Below are 7,722 nucleotides of genomic sequence, written 5' to 3'. Positions count from 1 at the left end.
TGCAGGAGCTTCCCCATCCCCACCGCGCTCTAGATTGCAGGAGGGGCGCAGCCGCGGACAGGCCCCCACGGCCGGCCCTACATTCTTTCGTGCCCAGACAAACGCGGAGTAATCGGAGCGATGCGTCACCTAGAGACTCCTTTAGTGCAACCGCGGAGGGACACGGCACGACTACAAAGACCCGAGTCCCCTTGTTTGGAAGCGCTGGCGGAAGAGGCGCTTCAAGGAGCTGAGAAGACATTTGGGTGTTTGGAGGAGGTGGCCAGCATCCTCCCTCCCTGCCCCACGCCGCGAGGACAACGTGGTGAAGAACAAAACCTGATCTGTTGATGACCTGGTGTGGTTGGTGCACCCACAATCTACTGCCCAATAGCTGAGAAGTGCAACTGTCTGGTGCAAAACTGGTGCAAAGATGTCCTGGTGCAAAAAGAAATATATATTTTTTAAAACCTGTTTTTCTACTTCCTTCCTAAATGAGAGAGTAGTTCACTCCTCTCCTTGTAAATCTCATTACAGTCCTTATTCAAAAGGCAAACTGTTTAGGAGTCAAACCCTAAAAGATCGAATGGCTGTTTGTTTAGGTACCTGATCAATCTACATTCCAAAAAGATACAATTTCCTTTTTATTTAATTGTAAATAGTTTCTGAGGTGGGAGCAAAGTGATTTTTTTTTTTTTTAACCTGGGGTGGGAAGACCAATAGCACATGGCTGGTTCTGAGTGTGTGGTGTCAGTGGTGTAGTTAGAGGGGGTGCAAAGCACTAAGTTTTGCAGAGAGCCTCACTGCAGCATTTAAGGGGGGGGGGGCTCCCATTCAGAGCCCTTCCAGGGCATACACCTTCTGGAATGGCTCCAAAGGGAAAGGGCCGCTTGCACACTGTGGTAAGGCTCCCTGCAAAACTTAGTGCTTTGCCCCCCTCTAATTATGCCACTGTGTGGTGTGCTCATGTGCTCATTTCTCTCCCCTCCCCCTTTGCCCACCTTTTCTCAGGAGGGATGAGCACAAGGCCTCTGTTCAACATTCTGCACTGCTGAAGCCCACTGCTTTTGCCAGCGTAGAGATGCTTCTAATATAAAAGAATGTGTCAGTAACAATATTTGGTGATTTTCTATTTTTATAGCAAACCAATAAAAGATGAGAACCTTGTTTTGATTTGTTTTTTGACCATCCATTTGCCTTAGGTTGGGGGGGGGGGAGAGATATTTTCATCACTGTGGTTGCTAAAGTCCTTCTTACAGCAAAGTCCTAACTGTACTCAGCAGTGAGCCCCATTGATTTAATCGGGGCTCCCAAATAAAGCTGGAACAAGGACTCCACTATCTGAAGTTTGCCCAAAATTCAGATTTCATGTTCACTGCAATGAAACTGACCTGGCAGCTTTTGACACAGTACAATTTGATCCATGTGGCCAAAAGGCACGGACTCTGTGGGGGAACCACATATGCAACTAAGTAGGGTGACAAGTCATGTGGCATTCTTGGGCATCCAAAGGAGTGTTTAACTTATCTCAGTTAAGAACCAGTAAAGAAACTTTAAAGACATGAACAGACTTGCAAAATGAATACGGGCTACCCCAACAGCAGCATGCCAATATTTGCAAATTAAACACAGCTTGCATGCGCTATTTGGTCCACATGTTTTGTGGGGAGTGATATAGTGGTAAATGCTGACATGCAGGAGCTCGTCATGTTATGTTTGCTGGAAGTGTTTATTGTTTAAAAACCAGCACATTGTTCATTTTTTAGCAAATCACATGTTGAATGCAATATCTGAAACTCAAAATTTGAATGTGAAATTTTACCCCAAAAGTTCCTTTGATATCTCTGAATTTATTTTGGCAATCTGACATTTCATGAGCTATCAAATACTAAAAACAGCTATACATCTGCCAGTATTATCAGATTAAATACAGCTGTATAGAAACGTTCAAATATAAAATACTTATAGTTATTTTTTCACATTTTTATACCATCCTTCCTACAAGGAGCTCAGAGTTCCTTCCCTTCCAGTTCCTTCTCTCCTTTTTTCCTCACAACTACCCTGTGAGGTAGGTGAGGCTGAGAAATAGGTAGGTGAGGTGACCTAGGAAGTTTCATGGCTGAGCAAGGATTTGAACTTGAATCTTCCAGGTTTAAGTCCAACTTCAGAACCTCAACACCATTTATAAAAAGCCAAATATCAAATACTGAGATCAAATACTTCAAGAGGGCCAATGTGGTGTAGTGGATAGTGTTTTGGAGTTAGGACCTCTGACGCCTGGGTTCCAGTCCCTTCTCAACTGTGAAAGGCAATAGGTGACCCTGGGATATTTATTCACTGTGCTTTGGGCTAACCCACAGGTGTCAAACATAAGGCCCTGGGCCCAGATGTGGCCGCTGGAAGCTTTCATCTGGCCCCCAGGCTCTCCCAGCACCACCATCAGCTATTTTCAGCTGCTGCTATTGTATTACTGCTGAAATGGCAGTCCCATAATAATCTTGAATATATAATCAAAATTTGCATATTTTATCTTCTGTCATTTGCAGCTGAGTTTCCAAGTGAGACAAAGGTGCTTATTTCTGGTCATGACTACTTAATGACATCACTTCCTGCTTTTTGACTTCACTTCTGGCCCTCAGCAGGCATCAGGAGTGCTATTTGGTCTGCTGTATGAAAATGAGTTTGACACCCCTGGGCTAGCCTCTCTCACTGGGTGGTTGTGAGACTAAAATTGCTCTGTACATCCTGAAAGCAGAGGAGGAGGTTTCTCCCCCCTCCCCAAGGACCCTGCTGTGCCTGGTCTTTATAGCCCGAGTCGGTGGCAGCAGATATGTACTGCCAAGGTTTTTTCCTGGTTCAACTGCTGGTCCAATAAAGGGAAAGTGGGGAACAGGAAGGGGCACATGCATGCTAACTGCTAGTACTCCCCTTGCACAGACCGCATTGTCCAGGGACTCTCTTCCTCCCTCCCTTTCCCTGACAGTCACACATACAGCACCTCCACTTCTTCAGCTCCTCAACCTCTCTGAGGGCCCAATCCTATACTTCTGATGTTGCATCATCTTCCACTGGTGCTGAGTACTATAAAGCAATCAGTGCCAGTCATAAAAGCACTGCACAGTGCGCAGTCAAAGAAGCACTGTGCACTGCACAGGCTGGAATCTTCCCACCTGCTCCATCATGTCTCCTGCTGCTCACCACAGGTAAGCAGGTAAGTCAGCAGGAGTGGCAGGAAGGGGCGATGCAGGAAGGAGATGGAAGGGGACAGGTCAGGTCTGGGGAAGGAGGTGAGTTTGGCAGCAGCAGCAGCAGCACCACCACCACCACCAATATCCTATCCTCCTTCCTGGACCCGATCCCACAATGTGGGTCCATATAGACTTGCTTCAGCAGTTTAACTAGTACAGACCTGAGTAGACACCCCTGTGCTGTGGAGGCTTGCTCCTAGGTGAGAGAATTGTCCCACCCCCCCCCCCAACACAGAATGCAGCAGTTGCGATTTTGGTGCCACTGCATAGGTCAGGGGAGGGAGTTGATAGGATTGGGCTATGACTCTTTTCCTGTCAACAGAACAGGCCCTCTCTGTCCCTGTGCTTAATGTCATATGAGGTATTGTTCCAGTCAAACTGACCTACTTCTTTACACTGTCAAGTTACACTAACTGTTGAGTCTTCCATGAAAGTGGCTTGCTCTTTAGTACGTAGAATGCTTTTTTCATCATCATCATCATCATCATCATCATCATCATCATCATCATCAAGTAGTTCACAAAGTGTTTTTCACAGATAAATAAATAAATGATTCCCTGTCCCCAAAGGGCTCACAATCTTAAAAAAGATGCTAGAGCCACTGGAAAAAATGGAAAAAGAGGCTGGGGTGAAAAGAGGCAGTTGCTGTCCTCCTGATAAATATAAGAGGACATCTCTTTTAAGAGGTGCCGTTTGCTCAGTTAGCAGGGCAAATAATAAGTTGCCATTTATAGGCATTCTATGACATCAGAGAAGCTCATTTAATTGCTAATTGCAACTTACAGGCAACATATTGCCAGTTCTGAGATTATTATATATGTTACTCGCACGTTTTATAAATCTTTTAAAAATAGTGTTAGGTTAACACTGAATAAAAATCATCCATAGAAGCAGCAGGGAAAGAACACCAGGCCAAACAGAGACAATGAATAAAGCACTGGGATGCCAAGAAGGTAATATGTTCTTTCCATATCTGATGCGTATGCCCTTAGCTGAATCTTTTTTCTTTCTTTCATTTGTCATCATGTCTATTTCTCTTCTCTGTCTAGCAATTCAGTCATAAGACAAAGAAAGTGTCAGGGATATTGTTTTCAGCTGGTAACACTATGTTTTAGCTAAACTTCTGAAATATGTGTGTGGTGGATGAAGGCCAGATAGTAAAGAGAAAATTTCAGGTGGGGACTGTGATGACAGGCATCATCATACTATACTGGTCTGTCAGGTGAAATAGTCCGACATTTCCCTTATTCTAGTCAGATAGTTCCAGTGACTGATGCAACGCTAATGGGTACCATATGCATATACAGGGAATTTGTAGTAGATGAATGACCTGTTCTATAGTCAATTGTAGGCAGCAGTAATTTCTCAGAGTTATATTCATTTCACAATGTTAGATGCATTTCATTTTTGTGAACATGAAAGAGTTGATTGGTAGTCCATGATAACATCCACTGTCATACTTTTCAGATAATTCTTGACTCTAATAAAGATCCATGACGGAAATAAGAGAAGCGAATAAGTGTTTTCTGATGTGTTACTCTAAGCTGTGGGTACAGCTTTCCAAATGGCAAGGCAGCTTTACACAAGCTTATGTGAACATCTTGAGAAGATAATGGGCATCTGATGGCAAGCTTGATTTGTGCAATCAAAGGACAAAGTGACACCACAACTGTGTAAGTCATAGCGTGTGTATACAGACCCTTCACGAAGGTATCTGTTTATGCAAACAGTGTCTGTTTACAGACACAGGAGAAGGGGAGGCTCTTTAGAATAGGGAACTCCAGTAGTTGCTGAATTTGGGGAAGAGGTGAGTAATTGTATTCATCTGGTTCCACTAACGTTCTTTCAGTATGTTAGAATACAGTCCAGCTATATGGAATATATGTAGAATAAATGGCTTGGATCAGAAGAGGAGCAGTGGCTGCTAATGAAAGGGTAAAATTACAAAGAGCGCAATCCTAACCCCTTATGTCAGTGCTTTCCAGCACTGACATAAGAGCAATGCAGCTCTGAGGTAAGGGCACAAACATTCCCTAACTTTGAGGAGGACTCTGTGAGTGACACTCAACTGCAGGATGCAGCACATGTCCCATTGGCACCGCTATGCCAGTGCTGGAAAGCACTGACTTAAGGGGTTAGGATTGCGCCCAAAGCCAGATATAGGCCCAAATCCTAACCAGCTTTCCAGCATTGCCATAGCTGTGCTAATAGGGGCGTGTGCTGCATCCTGCATTCCTCCTCAAAGTAAGGAAATATTTGTTCCCTTACCTCCGAGCTGCATTGCCCTTACTTTGCTACTGAAAAGTTGGTTAGGATTGCGCCCATAGATACCTGGAAGTTGAGATTGGTGGACCTGGCAGCCAAGGAATGCTACTATGCAAAAATCAGAGTGTGAAATTGACAGAGAAATACATCTGAGGCGATTTTGTGGACAAAATGCAGAAAAGTAGGCTTTATTGTGGATTCTCTGAATTTTCACTCCCATCTTTCTCTCTCTTCACCTTTCCTAAAGATCCAGCCCACATTTTCAAAGCACATGCATTACATGCTTCCTTTTACAGTACATCTGCTTTTGTGTGGCGTTTCTACAAATTACTGTGAATCTCAGTTCGAAAGAAGATAAAAAGAATCATGGGACCTGTGGATATACAGGTAACAAAAGCTATTTGTTTGTAACTAAAGCTTGAGGAGCTAAACCTCATTATGTGATGCTAAAACTTCTGAAACACATTCACTGTTGACTTTTACACTTTATTAATGATGTATGATGTTATAAAATGTTATTTATTCTATTTTACTATGTCACCCAGCTTTTTCCTTATGTTATTAGGCATTTAGGATGATTTTTGGGTGAACTTTGAATGGGTTTGTAAAATTATAAAGGTTACAATCCTAACCATGCTTTCCTGGGAGTAAGTCCCATTGAACTCAATAGGACTTACTTCTGAGTAGACCTGCATAGGATTGTGCCCTAATTAATTGTACTCATCCAGATTTTCACTATAAGGGTTGTTTTCAGAAAAATTAGATACTGTTATTTACAAAGGAGGGAATAATAAGATTTTGGGTCCAATCCTATCCAACTTTCTAGAGCTGATGTTGCTGTGCCAATGGGGTGTGCACTGCATTCTGCAAGGGGGGGCAATCATGGAGGCCTCCTCAAAGTAAGGGGATATTTGTTCCCTTACCTCAGGGCTGCACTTGGCTGCACTGGCGCTGGAAAGTTGGATAAAATTGGGCCCTCAGTTTGGGATTTTTAGACCTATCTGGAGAGTGTAAACACAAATGCACGCACAAACACGTACAGAGTGTCCTGATGGAAACTCAGTACTCAAGGTACATATTGCATTCTTCCTCTGACCTGGAGAAAAGAGTTAGGAACCTGGGTTATGTCTTTAGTTGTCAGATTTCCAGGTAACTCTTCAGATCAACAGCAAGTTTTGAGTCTATTTGTTCTGAACCTTTCCTCCACTTAAGGCTCCCCTTCTGACTTGTCACAATTCCTCCTCTGATGTTGGTATGCTGTCGATGCATGTCCTCATAGGATTGTGTTTGATTGGTTTCAGGAGGTGTTCTGGGGGACTGCTCTTCTGCCCCATTATATTTGTGCTTGGGGGTTCTGCATGTGTCACCTTGTTCCCTGGCTCATGCTGTTTAACATGCTGCTGGATATGTTTTTTAGGTTTATTCTAACTTGATTTTTAAAATAACGTCATTGTTTACAGTTTTAAAATGTTGTTAACCACCCTGAGAATCTTTGATTGAGACATGAAAAAGGAATATTTTAATTAATTAATAAAAGTGACAATATGGGACACATCCTGCCTGCCTGCCTGCCCACCCACCCGTCAACAGAGAACAGATTTTAGTTGTGACTGCCAATTATGGCCATATAGAAGAAACAGTAGCTGTCAAATAATTGTCAATTAAATGATAACTTATTAAGCTTTCTTTTTTCAACCCAATATACACCACATGAAACACTGTTTGCAAGTGCTGGGTAAGTGCTAACAAATCAGCTAACCATGTTTTCCAAGGAAGTCTGGAAAAATTCTCAAGGGATAAATTTTGTGTGTGGCTACCACTGATGCATTTTATCACCTGGTGTCTACAGTGAGGAATCATTTGCCACTAAGATGAACTGCCATGGACTGGAAAGTCATACTGCCTCGTAGAAAAAGCAATGAAGTTACTGTGCCTTCAGGAATTATAAACCTTAGCTGGAAGGCCTTTGTTCTCTTGTGGAACTTTATTTATATGTATCAGTAGCCTTGAGCTGAAGAAAGTTAGAATAGTCATTTTCAGAATCTGCTTTCATATCAGATGTACGGATATGATCCACGGCTGGTCTGTGGAGTCATATGGCTCCTCTGGCAGTTCATCCTTTCTACCTTTTCTGAGGTCCAAAATTTCTCTCAAGTACATGAAGTCAGTGTCTTCAATTCTAATTTAAACAGAAGAACAATCCTTGATCTTCTGTTTAAGAAGAAATACA

Source organism: Tiliqua scincoides, chromosome 4 (genome assembly GCF_035046505.1).
Source record: "Tiliqua scincoides isolate rTilSci1 chromosome 4, rTilSci1.hap2, whole genome shotgun sequence".
NCBI lineage: Eukaryota > Metazoa > Chordata > Lepidosauria > Squamata > Scincidae > Tiliqua > Tiliqua scincoides.
This window is presented reverse-complemented; position numbering follows the sequence as displayed.